This window comes from Protopterus annectens, chromosome 10.part0 (assembly GCF_019279795.1).
Source record: "Protopterus annectens isolate FY-2018-M chromosome 10.part0, PAN1.0, whole genome shotgun sequence".
NCBI lineage: Eukaryota > Metazoa > Chordata > Ceratodontiformes > Protopteridae > Protopterus > Protopterus annectens.
The window spans coordinates 159,763,435-159,776,613 of NC_056744.1; the positions used below are offsets into that span (position 1 = coordinate 159,763,435).

The window sequence follows — 13,179 nt, forward strand, 5'->3', positions numbered from 1 at the left end:
TGCCAATGATATCAATATCACTGTACCTGCAGTTTGCCATCAGTTAAAGTGCTGTTCTTATTTGTTGTCCCACAGAGATACCCAAGTGAATCATGAAATAAAATACAGGAAGGCAGCAGCATCAGCCAAAAAAGAATGTGTATAGAAACAGCAATGCATAAGATAAGGGATAAGCAAAGAAACAATGCAGGAAACTACTTGGGACTGCATAACCGAATGGAACTGACATTAAGGTACTTTCTGTGCTCTCAGATTACATGCCCATTCACTTAGAGTGCTAATAGTGAGAAATAGTATCAAGTTGGAGAATCCTCAATAAAAATGTTAGTGACTTTTTCGGTGATTCTTACATATGTGTTCTCTACATGCGTCACAATGTCTGTGAAAACTTCTTGAAAATGTTTGAAGGAATAACTGATATAGCTTAGCCTTTTTAAAGAGTGGTATTTTGTGAGTTTCAGGTCTTGTATTCCTTCCCTGAGTCATTCAGAATGCTGTATTTCTTGGTTTGCAAAGCTTAGAGAATTAGTGAAGTTAGTTATCACATTTATTTATCTTCAGATAATAAATGATGCATGGTTTAGAGCTCCAGGAAGGGGGAATAATGCAGTTTTATATGACATCAAAGAGTTGTGAAATTATGAGCCTGAATAGTTTTATGACCTTAGTGGTTATGACATAAAAAAGAGCTAGAGGAATTTTGCTATGTTTGTTTTCCTTAGCAAAATACTTTCACATGTGATACGCATTGTGATACAATAGCAAGACAGATGGATTGCTAATGAAAGTCTCATAAGGTTTCACATTCAGTCTCAATGTGGTGTGCACTGACAGAAAGCAGACTAGCATAGAAACACCACACAGTGGGGAACTGCTAAGTCATGAGTTTCTAACATGTAAAAGTATAGAGATAATCTTCTAAGGATGGAAATATTCTCCAGTGAAAAGAAATGTTGCACTTAGGGTGTGCCTGCCCTTTAAGAAAATAATTATTGATCCGTAAGCTACACTGGCTGAATTTGCAGTAGACACCACAGGCAGAAACATAAGTATGGAAGTCAAACTTACATGTCTGTACACCATAAGCTCTACAGCAGCATTTTTCCTTACTTTCTTGTTCATTCTCCTATAATGTTTACATCGTTCCCCATACATAAGCCACATATGCAGTTAATCAGAGTTTCACATTTAGCTGCAAATGACTTTGTTTCATTTGTTTTGCCCTGCTATCTCATAGAATTTTCTGACTGTGTTTTAACAATTGTTAAATGTCTGACCTAGGAAAAGTCACAGCTCTTGTAATTACAGGGTAGTACAGTTACTGTTTCCATTTCACGTCTGTTATATATTTCATGTCTTATGTATTTCCCAGCAGAAAGTAGTTAAAAAAGACATATACTATTTTATACACACTACAGAAAAAAGTCAGATATTCTCATATCTTTTCATGACACTGAAAGAAAACACTTCAGATTTAATCACGTAGCTCTCAGATCAGTTACAATCTGACTCAGAAAACTTTGTCAGATTTGCTTTTTTTTTTCAAAGCATTACAGAACCGGTGACAGGAAGAGTATTCCAGGGATTGCTGGGGATAACTGACAAATGACCTAAATGAATGAACAGGTGTACATGAGTGGGGAGGGGGCAGAAGGCTGAGACATGCTTTGGCTTTGTCACCAAACTTTGCACAGCTGGTTTTGATGCAAGGATGGGACTCCGAATCTCCAGGGTGATAGCTGAGCTAAACACCAGACCAACACAGCAATGAACTGGAAACCTGAAAAACCAAATTCCAGGTTAAAATGCCTCTTCTTCCAAGTTCAGCCACCATGACTTTCATTCCTGTAATCACTGTAATATGAGGTCATTTACTTCAGTTTTGGTGACACTTGAAAATAATATGGTGTTTGAAATTTTTGTTTACTAGATCACTACCCAAATTAATCTGAGTTACTGTGAATGCTCTTATATAAGCAGCCTGCGCTGACTGGCTTTTTATATGTTGAATGTAATCATATTTTCCAGCAGAGAAGTTCAGAATCTGCTAATCAAAATGACAAATCAGAATCTATTAGTCAAAAAGATGCCATCTAAAAGACAAATTGTAGTAACTGTACATTAATTTAATTCTGTACATTTTTAATTCAGTATGGTACCTCATTAACATTTTTCTTCATTAAAAGCAGGTAGCTTCTAAAGTAAAAATAATTTTATCTGGGTTCCTTTGTCAATCCAGGAAATGAATCAAGGTAGTGAAAATAACCATGATCAGAAGCTAAAGTTTTACAATTAAATTACTACCATTTTGTAGCAAAGCAGTAAAAACACTTATGTAAGAGACATTAATCTAATTGCAAAGTTTAAGTGTAATTCTCATAGGAAGCCACTCCACACACACACACACACACACACACACACACACACACACACACACACACACACACACACACACACAAAAACACCTACACCCATGATTAGCAAACATGTTTTATTTTTTCATTTTAAGCTCAAACATTGTAGGAAAACTCCACATCGTTTTACACATGGATATGCTACTGGATTAGTCTTTTCTTACTTTGTTCTATGTATTTCACAGCTTACTGTGAATATTTCATTATTCATTTAGTAAATACACTCACAAAGCAGGTTTACATTTTTTCTATGTATTTTACAGCTTACTGTGAATAGTTCATTATTCATTTAGGAAATACACTCACAAAGCAGGTTTATAAAGGACTAAGGATTGAACAATTTTATAAATAGTATAAAGAAACTGCTAGACACATCAATACACTTTTACTCTGAAGAAGAAGATATCACAATGAGATATGAACACAGCCAGGTAACTCACATTTAGATTTTCCTCAACATGCAAAAAATAAAACAAAAAAGGTCAGTCTGCTTGTATAAAAAGAAAGAAAAGAAATGACAAAACTGTATCCAGAATGAAGTACAGTGGTTGAGATTGTCTCTTGTCAAACTGTCTTGCTGCTCACAAACTAGCTGATGTCTAGATTAATGGACCTGTACAGTTGGAATCCACAATGCAGGCCTATACATTACAGGCTGCAACAAACTTGCCTGGTCTCAGACGTTCATAAATTATAACTACACAACACAAGGATATACTTAAGCTGCTCAATTTTGAGCAAGTGTGGCATACCCATTGTTGAAAATGGAAGGGGGGGATAAAAGGAGGTTGATGATGATGATGATGATAGGGTATCTTTTTTTTATATATAAAATAAGCATGTTTTACATCCATACCTAAAAGACTTTATTACTGTTACTCCAAGGTCACTTCACCTCAGAGAACGTACAATCACTGACAGGTAAACTTCTGTCTTTCTCTTCCTCCAAGGTGCAACTAACTTTGGAAACCCATAACTTTAAAGAAGGAGTATATGACTCTCTCAAAAAAGCAAGTAGTGAAACTGAGCAAATGTCAGTTCAGCACAGCATGTTTGACCAGATGAAGATCAAGTTCTGGAGATTCAGCAGGTAAAAGTATTACTTCGAAGTCTAGCAACCTGTAGATATGCTTGTACTTTCTATTCCATGGTAAATAGATGGTAAAAGTGTTCGAAAGAGGGGAGCAGCATGAAGCCACAGAGAAAAAAATAGCCTTGACAGAGTGGTGATATCTGAGGTAATCACCACAACAGTAGTCACTCGTTAACAAAGAATGCTGACACAGTTATTACATTATCTGTATTTTTTCACTTTTGCATTTACCTGCTGGCCTTTTTTTTCTCAAAGCAAGTATGATCTCATCTCCACGTGAAATCACTTTATTTACCATGCGCATGCAGTTTCAGTAGTGATTCCATCCTTTTTTTTGCAAATAAATAGCTTTGTGTATATAATGGGTTCACAGTCACCCAACTTTGCAGAAAAAAGACTTTCAAGAAGCAAAACCAATAGAATGTTAAAATAAGCATGTGTTAGCCCACCAGAGTATAAAAAGGCTTGTTTCTTTAAGTACAAAATTATTATTATGCTGTCTGCCTGTGTCAATTGGTGGCCTGAGTTATGTGGAAACTTTGACATCTGTAGAGCTAGAGAAAACTCTTGCATGTCTTTTATATTTATACACAGGGGACAGCCTTAACCTATGTTTATTGAATACTAAGATATTCTATGTGAGCTCTTCTTTTAACACATCAGTATTGTGAGTCTGTCAAAAGATGTGAGAGACAAGCTTAGTATCAGCTTAAATGTCTAAACTTTGTAGAGGATGTCCTTATGGGTGGATGGCAACAATGACCTCATGTTAACCACTGAGTCTACGATTTATTATTACAAAAATGTTTAATATACATTGATTTTTTTTTTCTCAACAGCAATCTGAAATCTGTTACCATTCTGAAATTAAAAAGGACATTATCACTAGCATTCCAATAAATTATTTTGCTGAAGCCCTCTTCTATGATGCACGACTGGAACATCCAGTTAAGTATCATATATCCTCCCTCCACAGGTAGATAAATGTTTCAGTTTCATTTGTTTAAAACTACCTTGCTAAATTAAATGTACTGTATAAAGCTCAGTTAAGATATGTAAATATTTAAATGTAGCCAAGATTCTTAAAACTTTGTAGATAATTAAAATATGATTAAGTTCTTGCTCTTTGCTTCCTGCCATTAAAATACAACTCTTTATACAAGAAACATTGATATTGATATTGACCTGAGAAAAGCAAAGACATAGGATAGATGTTTAATTAATACTTTAGGTTCTGGTGCTAGACCAAAGAACGGAAACAAAACTGGTAATTGAAATGTGCCACCTCTAAGGAACTATTTACGAGAGAGTTGAGACAGGGCCTCGCTGAGACAGATGCCTGGTGTCAGAGCCATGGCCTCAAGCTCAATGCCAAAAAGTGCAGTGTCATCCTCTTTGGTAAAAACTCTGTACTCATGAACTACCACATAGGAAGCAATCCACTTAATACCGAATGCATGATAAGAGACCTTGGGACCCAGGTGGAGAGTAGTCTCTCCTTTGATAGTAACATCACCACAGTAGTCAGGAAGTCCTTCTATGTGGCACACCTCATCATAAAAGGGTTCTCATCCAGGAAAAAAGAGGTCATTGTTCCCCTCTACTTGACAATCATTAGACCCATTATAGAGTACAATGCCCCTTTTAGAATGTACCTCACAAGACATCTGCAGCAGCTGAAAAGGCCACAGAAGTACCTCACAAAGAGGATTACTGGCCTCAAATAAATGCCCTACACTGACCGCCTCAAAAAAATCCAGCTTTACTCCATAGCATATCGCCTACTCTGAGGTGATCTCTACCTGACATATAAAGCTATGTCAAACCCAGAGCTGTTGGACATGCTACACCTAAAGAAATCCCAATCCCTCCGAGCTACATGCTCGAGGGACCTAAACCTTGTCACCACAATAAACAGGACATGCTGGAGGGATAGATTCCTGTCCCAGAGACTTCCCATACTCTGGAACAGGCTACCCATCTATGTTAAGCAAAGTTCTTCATTAGCACTCTTCAAGAAAAATCTTGATGAGTGGATGGGAAATAGGAAATACACCCCAGGGATCCCTTCTGTGTCTCTGCTCGATAGTGGCACAGGAAAATAACTTTCTTGGGTGGCGTAAGCCAGGGAGCCTTGTTGGCTAGGCATACATAGGCACTTGGGCCGATAGCCTAGTACCTACCTATGAACCTATGAATGGTAATGTGAAAGTATATAATTTCCACTCCTATGGACAGCACTATGCAGTCTTACTTATTAAACACAGGAGAGATTTGACAATTAGAACATGCTTGGGAAACTTAGATCTTTGAAGGGCTTCACTCCTCTGTATTTTGGTGAACTATTCAGAATATGAAGTAAGCTGTTTTGCACAGATGGTCAAGAACTGTTTTTCAGCAGTATATCATCAGCTAAGATGGAAACTATGTGGAACTGCTGAAAAATTAGTTCCAGATGAGACCAGGAGTGGAATTTGTTGTTGAAAACAACAGAAGCTAATAATCTTTTATTAACTGTGCCTAGGTCTCATCATGCAAGTGAATTTTTTACCCAACTTGCCCAAACCAGGGTTGAAAAGGGAGAATAACAGGGTAGCTCACATGTTGCTTTTGCTTCAAGTTTCCTCTGGAGTGGAATTTTATTTGGGTTATTTTTGTTGTCTGATATCTAAAGTAATTATTTACAGAAATATTTTGCTCACTGAAAAACTTCTATGCAATTTCTGAACTGGGGATAAAAACTGGGCTTCAATGTAAGCCATGCTTTTTCTTTCTGTTTCTTAATCTGGAAGCACACCTTGTGATTGCACCCTTATAGCTTACAGTTAGAGAGAGCATCCATTACTCTGCACTATATGACTTTAGGCTAAGAGTCCTTTCTGAGCCATGCTGACTGCTGTTGCTGCTGTTTTAGTTTCTTTTTTAAAATAAGATACCTTCAGAGCTTTCTAGCACCTTGTTTTTCCACTTTATTAAAGATGATGAAACAGTCATAATCATACATATGTTGTGGTCTGCACCAACGCACAAAAGGCACAAGGTGAAATCCCCTGCAGTGATTTCTTAACTGTATTTGTAATTGTTAATGTATTTTTTCCTGAAGGTGACATATATAGACTGCCAGAAAAAAATAAAGGTACTTGTGAAAAACAGAAAACTAAAGTTTTTGAACAAATATGCTGATCTCTGGGGCTGAATAAGCATTAGACTTTTCTAAGTGATGTAAAGCACTCAGACAGAGCATGACATCATGTCACGTCTATATTTCTGTAAATGAACAACAGCTTAGGCTATTACCTTCCACGACCTCACAAAGAGAAGATGAATTATTGTGTGAAAATCATCTGCCAGGGAAATATTAAAGGGAGCAACAAAGCCCATCATATGACAAGTGTTGCAAAAACACATCCTGTAGTAACATCACTGGGCTACTTAGATGTTATCATGCTGAAATGTACATACAAAGTTAGTTTACGACTGCTGAAATTATTCAGAAAGTATATAATGTGTTGACTATACCAGTCTTGTTGTTTCTTAAAGCTAAGACTCACAATATGGACATATATGTCTTACTGTATTAAAATAAATACAAAGTCAACATTAGTAAGAGTTCCTGATGTTTTCTTTTTCAGGATAATAACAAAACCAAATGAAAGACAAAGTGACATGAGACAGTTCCAGCACCATTTGGATGTAGGTAAGGAAGGAAAGGTTGGAAGTGATATACCGTTACCTGAGCTAGACAGTTAGACAGCTGAATTTAACTGGCACGGTGCATGCAAACAGCTCAAATTATGAAACCTTCACCTCTGAGGCAGACAAGGAAGTGCATATTGCCACTTGATATAGGTAAAAGTACCAGCATTCAATACTTCAGAGGAACAAGATCCAATTAGAAAATATACTGTCAATCCTGGCTGACAAACAAACGTATTTAAAAATTTAAAAAAATGAGACAAAGGCAATAAATCCAATAGGACAGAAGCCCTTGGTGAAGCTGATAGCAGTTATCTGCAGGAGCACGTAAGCACTCGGAAACCAGAGCTCTCAATTTCTCCTCACGCCTGTCATTTAGTTGACTTTTGCTTTTAAGAATGTTAAGGTAGTACGAGTTAAAAATGAAGAGATTTAAGCAAAGCATATTGAGCACAGTACAGAGAAAGAGACTGAAACAGCAAACAAGTAATGACTCGGCATCCTTGTGTACTTCATTCTTAACTGTCTTGGATTTTCAAGGATGTCACTGATTTTGGCTCAACATTTTGCACTCTCCCTCCAAATCCCTCCTAAAACTGACAATTTTGGGAGATGAAACTTAATAAATAATTATAATAGTTAGATTTATAGATTTTTTTTTTACTTCAGAAAATGCATGTTAATTCAGATTCTCTTATTTTGTTAACTTTCCATGTTAACAGATCAAATGTTTAAAAAAAAGTGTCTCTGATTTTTCACTGATTATTTCTGGATTTGCCAGTGATTCTGGAGGTAAGAGACTGAAAGTTATTAAAACATTTTGTTGTATGCAGAAGTAAACATATACAAGAAATGAAGGATTAATTGGGTGGCCCAACAACAATGATTAAGTGGCTTGCTCACAGATCTACATTAGACAAATGAAGGCTATGGGAATCAAGCACATGGCTGCTGCAGGGACCCAGTCAATCATCAGACAATGTGACAACTTCCATGCTCCTTTTTACCTACCAATTAATTTAAATAGCAAGTTTGATCATTCCACATGGTAGGGAAGCATGTTAAAAGGGAAGCATATGATACATGCCATAACCGAGCAGAAGAAGATGCAGGGGGACTTTATCAAATATGGCTCAGGAATTCACCATACAAATACAGTTCATAGGTTCATAGGTTCATAGGTAGGTACTAGGCTATCTGCCCAAGGGCATTTATAAGCCTAGCCAGAGTGTGTTGGCGTTCGCCTTCCTTTTAGATTAGTTTCCTGGGCCTCTGTCCAGCAGGGCCACTGATGTAATCCCAGGTGTAAATTTACGATTTCCCATCCACTCGTCAAGATTTCTCTTGAAGAGAGTCAGTGAGGGGCTTTGCCTAACATAGATTGGGATTCTATTCCAGAGCAAGGGAAGTCTCTGGGACAGGAATCTGTCCCTCCAGCATGTCCTATTAATTGTTGTGCTGAGGTTTAAATCCCTAGAGCATGTGGCTCTAAGAGATTTGGTTTTCTTTAGGTGGAGCATGTCCATTAATTCTGGGTTAGACATGGTCTTGTGCATAAGGCAGAGATCACCTCTGATTAGGCAGTAAGCAACTGAGTAGAGCTGGAGTTTCTTTAGCCTGCCTGCATAGGGCAGCTGTTTGAGGCCCATGATCCTCTTGGTGAGGTACTTCTGGGGTCTTTCCAGCTGTTGCAGGTGTCGAATAAGGTACATCCCAAATAGGGCATTGTACTCTATTATGGGCCTGATGAGCAATGAGTAGAGGGGCATAGCAACCTCTCTTGATCTAGATGTGAACCCTTTTGTGATTAGGTGAGCTACATAGAAGGATTTTCTAACCACTTTGGCAATGTGATTGTCAAATGAGAGGTTGCTATCTACTTGTGTCCCTAAGTCCCTAATTACATCTTCCATACTTAGTGGACTACCTCCTATGTGGTAGTTTGTGGGCACTTTGTTCTTACCAAAGGGGATGACTATACACTTTTTTGGCATTTAGCTTAAGGCCATGATTCTGACACCAGGTATTCATCTCCGTGAGACCCTTCTGGAGGATGTCTGTGTCAGCCGGGGAGTCGATTATGGCCCCCCAGTTTGCAGTCATCTGCAAACTTGGTCAGCCACAGTCCTCCCATGCTTGCCTGTACCTCAGAGAAGTATATACCGAGCAGGAGGGGTCCCAGGACTGTGCCCTGTGGGACGCCACTTGTAACCGGTTTGGAGTCGGACATAGCACCCGCAACTTTGACCATGTGAGTTCTATCCATGAGCCAGTTTGCAACCCATCTCATGACACAGGAGTTAATGTTCAAGCTGGTGAGCTTATCTATAATGCCTGAGTGGGGAATGGTGTCGAAGGCTTTTGCTAGGTCCAAGTAGGCTGTGTGGACTACCTTTCCCTCATCTATGGCCTTGGTAACTGTTTCAAAGAAGTCGACCAGGTTTAGGAGGCAGGATCTGCCTTTAACAAAGCCGAAATGGGTAGGGTCCAGTGTCTGGAGGTTCTCAATGTCTCTGTTGATGAGTTCCATGATGATGTGCTCCATAGCTTTGCAGGCCAAGCTAGTCAGACTTATAGGGCGATAGTTCCCAGGGTCTGTTGTGGCACCACCTTTGTGGAGTGGGATAACTGTTGCTGTATGCCATTCTTTGGGTACATAGCCTGTAGTGAGGCTGAGTTTAAACAGTGAGTTTAGGTGAGGGGTTAGTTAGTTTTGGAGCTCGTGTAAGACGCAGCCTGGGATGCCATCCGGTCCCATTGATGCTGTGTTTTTTGCTTTGGAAAGGGCTGTTTTCACCTGTGTGTCTGTGATGTCTGGGGCTCTACAATCTTCTGGAATGGACATGGACCCTTTTGGGGGTGGGGGGGTAAAGTTTGCACTGAACCTGTCAGCCAGGATGTTGGCAATGTCAGTTGGGTCAGTGTATTTTCTGTCGTTTTGCACTAGCTCAGAGTATATCTGAGAGTTGCCACTTAGATTCCTGACATAGCTAAAGAAGGCTTTGTGATTATCTTTAGCATCTTTGGCAATTTTTCTTTCGATGCTGGCTTTGGATGATTTTATGCGGGATTGTAGTTTCTTGCTGGTACTGATTAGGGATGCCTCCCTTTTTGGGATTTTGCTCTATCCTGTAATAGTTTCCTCCTTCTATTGTAGAGCTTATTTATGGCTGGGGCCACCAGACTGGTTTCCTCATTTTGGAGGAGTGAGTCTTTGTTTTGCTTGGGATGGCTCGATCCATGCATTCCTGTTGGTGCACATAGAAAGCATTTGTAAAGGATTCTGCGGTTTGGGCTGCATTATCCCTTAGCAATGGGGTTTTGAAACTTTCCACCTCGGTCCTGAGAAGTGTGATGTTTGCTTTTGAAAAGTTTTTTACAGTGGTTTCCTTGACTGGGGGTGGGGTCGGGATGTGGATGTCTAGTGTGATTAGTTTATGGTCTGATCTTACCAGCGACAGGTTTACCTCTGGTGTGGAACATTGATCTCCAATGTTGGTGATGATCAAGTACAATATGTTGTCACCTCTTGTGGGAGTGGTAATCAGTTGTTCCAGGGAATTTGAGTTTATAAACTCTAGGAAGCGTTGGGCAAATGAGTTTGTACTTGAGTAATTTTCCCAGTCTATGTTTGGGTAGTTGAAATCACCCTATATCATGGTGTTGGGTAGGATCTTCATATTTTCCAGTTTTCTCAGGAAAGCTTAGTGGGGGTCCTGAGACAAGGTGGGTGATCTATAACAGGCTACAAACTGAAAAGCAGTTTTGCCCACTGTTAGTTGCACATGGATGGTCTCCGAGGCCTCGTGCTGTGCTACTAGCCTGGAGTTGTGGGAATCCTTGATGAAAATGGATATTCCCCCGCCTTTTGTACTTTGGTTTGGGTTTTGGGACCGAAAGGTATGGTAAGAGTTGTAGCCTGGTAGTGCTGGGGTGCTCTCTGGAGCCTTAAACCAGGTTTGTGTTACTGCACATATATCGATTCCCTCCTTACTGAGGAGTACCTCAAGTGCGTGCATTTTGAGGTGTCAACTTCTGGCATTGAGTAGCTAATCAATGATGTAGCCCTACACAGGTGTCAGTACTCAAAGTGCTGTTACTATTACGTTTTCATGTATTTTCAGTACTGACATTTTCCAAGAGGCTAGCTCTGCTTTTGTTAGTTTTTACATCCATCTATAACACTGTGACCCGAGTTAGAAAAGTGACCCTACAGATCAATGATTTGTCATGAAACATCTGTTCATCTGCTCACCTATCTCGGGGAGGGATGGTGTGGAGTCTAAAATACTGCCTCCTGTTGATAACTGTGTGCAGCTTTGTGTAGCAGTAATAAATAATCTGAATTGTGCAGATGCAGGCATGGGTGGGATTGCATACTGCATGATGATCATCACCTCCACTTAAAACAGTCTGCATCTGCATCCTACAGAAAGTTAGATTAAAAAAAAAAGATGCTAGCTTTCAACTCCCCAACCATCCCATGACTGGATCAATATTCTCACAACAAGGGAAATGTGAAAAGGCTTGTCAGATTAAAGGGGGACTAGAGAATTATTAGTCCTGGATGGGCTAGATTTTACAAGATATAATTATACCAAGTAAAGACTGTTAACTTACAAAAGAGGGATTACTCTGACCTTGTTTTTTGTAAATACATAAATAAAACTGGAACTATGTACTTTATTTGTTCACAGAATGAAAACAAACTTCTGCATATTTTATATTCTTCAAACCTTCTGCATATTTTATATACTTCCAGGCACTCAACTATTATGATGCATGAAAAAGCTTCACTGTCCAGACCACAAGTTACTTAACATACACAGTAAACAAAACAACTGTTCAACCATTATTAAAACAATTAATATTTTAATTATAATTTGGGCAGATTAGAGTCCCTGAAGTTAAACCCAGTTAAAATTTGAAGTGCATTTTAAAATAAGGTCCAGTTCTGACAATCTTGTACCTGGTATAGATTTGTTTTAGCGACAGTGAAGAGGGACCAAATGAGGGACAGTGGCAGAAAAGTTATCTTTCTGCTTGTTCTGTACCATTCTGCACTACATACACACACACACACACACACACACGCACACAGACATATACACACACACACACACACACACACACACACACACACACACACACACACACACACACACACACACACACACACACACACACACACACACACACACACACGCACTACATGCACACACACACGCACACAGACATATATACACACACACACACATACACACACGCACACACACACACAAAAACACATCCTAAATGTAATTAGAAAAATTATTCCACAACTCTCATCTAACACTACAGTTTAAAAAGTTATTGGTACTACTGCCCACTGGTCCAAAAGGTATAATCCTGCATATGATGACTGTCACTGATTCACTCCTTAAGGTAAAGGAATTCCCTTTTCAAAAGGACCTCCAATATTTGGCTATGAATAGCATGTTCATGAAAATCCAGGCATCTGAATAACAGCTGAGGGCACTTGTGACTTGTAAGAATTATCAACGTTAAGATATGTTATTGAAAACATAAAGAGACAAGAGCCAGTTACGATGTTTATCATTTTTATCTGAACTGGATAGGAGGCATATTATTTTCACACCAGCAAATCACTTAGTCCATAAAACAGTTTAATTATTCTTTTATATCTTCATGACGAAATATATATCATTAATGTAAATATATCTGACTTGTACATCATGGATGAAGTATGAATTATACATGCACTGAATAATTCTGCTTTTATTAATCTGTTTCTGTTGTTCACATTTTCACTTCAATGCTATACTTTACAAAGCTGTAATATTGGCATTTTGACTGTGATTTTTATAAAAGAAAGGTAAGATTCTGTTTTCAGATAAAGTAGGAGAAACACACCTAGTTTATACCGCACTATGTTTGTATCTTTCGGCTTTTCCCGGTTAGGGGTCACCACAGCGG

At 38.8% G+C, this 13,179-nt stretch overlaps 1 protein-coding gene and 1 long non-coding RNA gene across 2 annotated transcripts in view; one reads left to right on the forward strand and one right to left on the reverse strand.

Moving 5' to 3' along the window:
* Positions 1–13,179, reverse strand: part of SDK2 (sidekick cell adhesion molecule 2) — a 1,526,639-nt gene that overhangs the window by 1,218,518 nt on the left and 294,942 nt on the right. The gene's annotated exons all lie outside the window — the stretch shown is intronic.
* Positions 54–7,289, forward strand: LOC122813023. Its single transcript, XR_006366624.1, has 3 exons — positions 54–233; positions 3,365–3,504; positions 7,140–7,289. It is a non-coding gene; the product is annotated as an uncharacterized LOC122813023 (long non-coding RNA).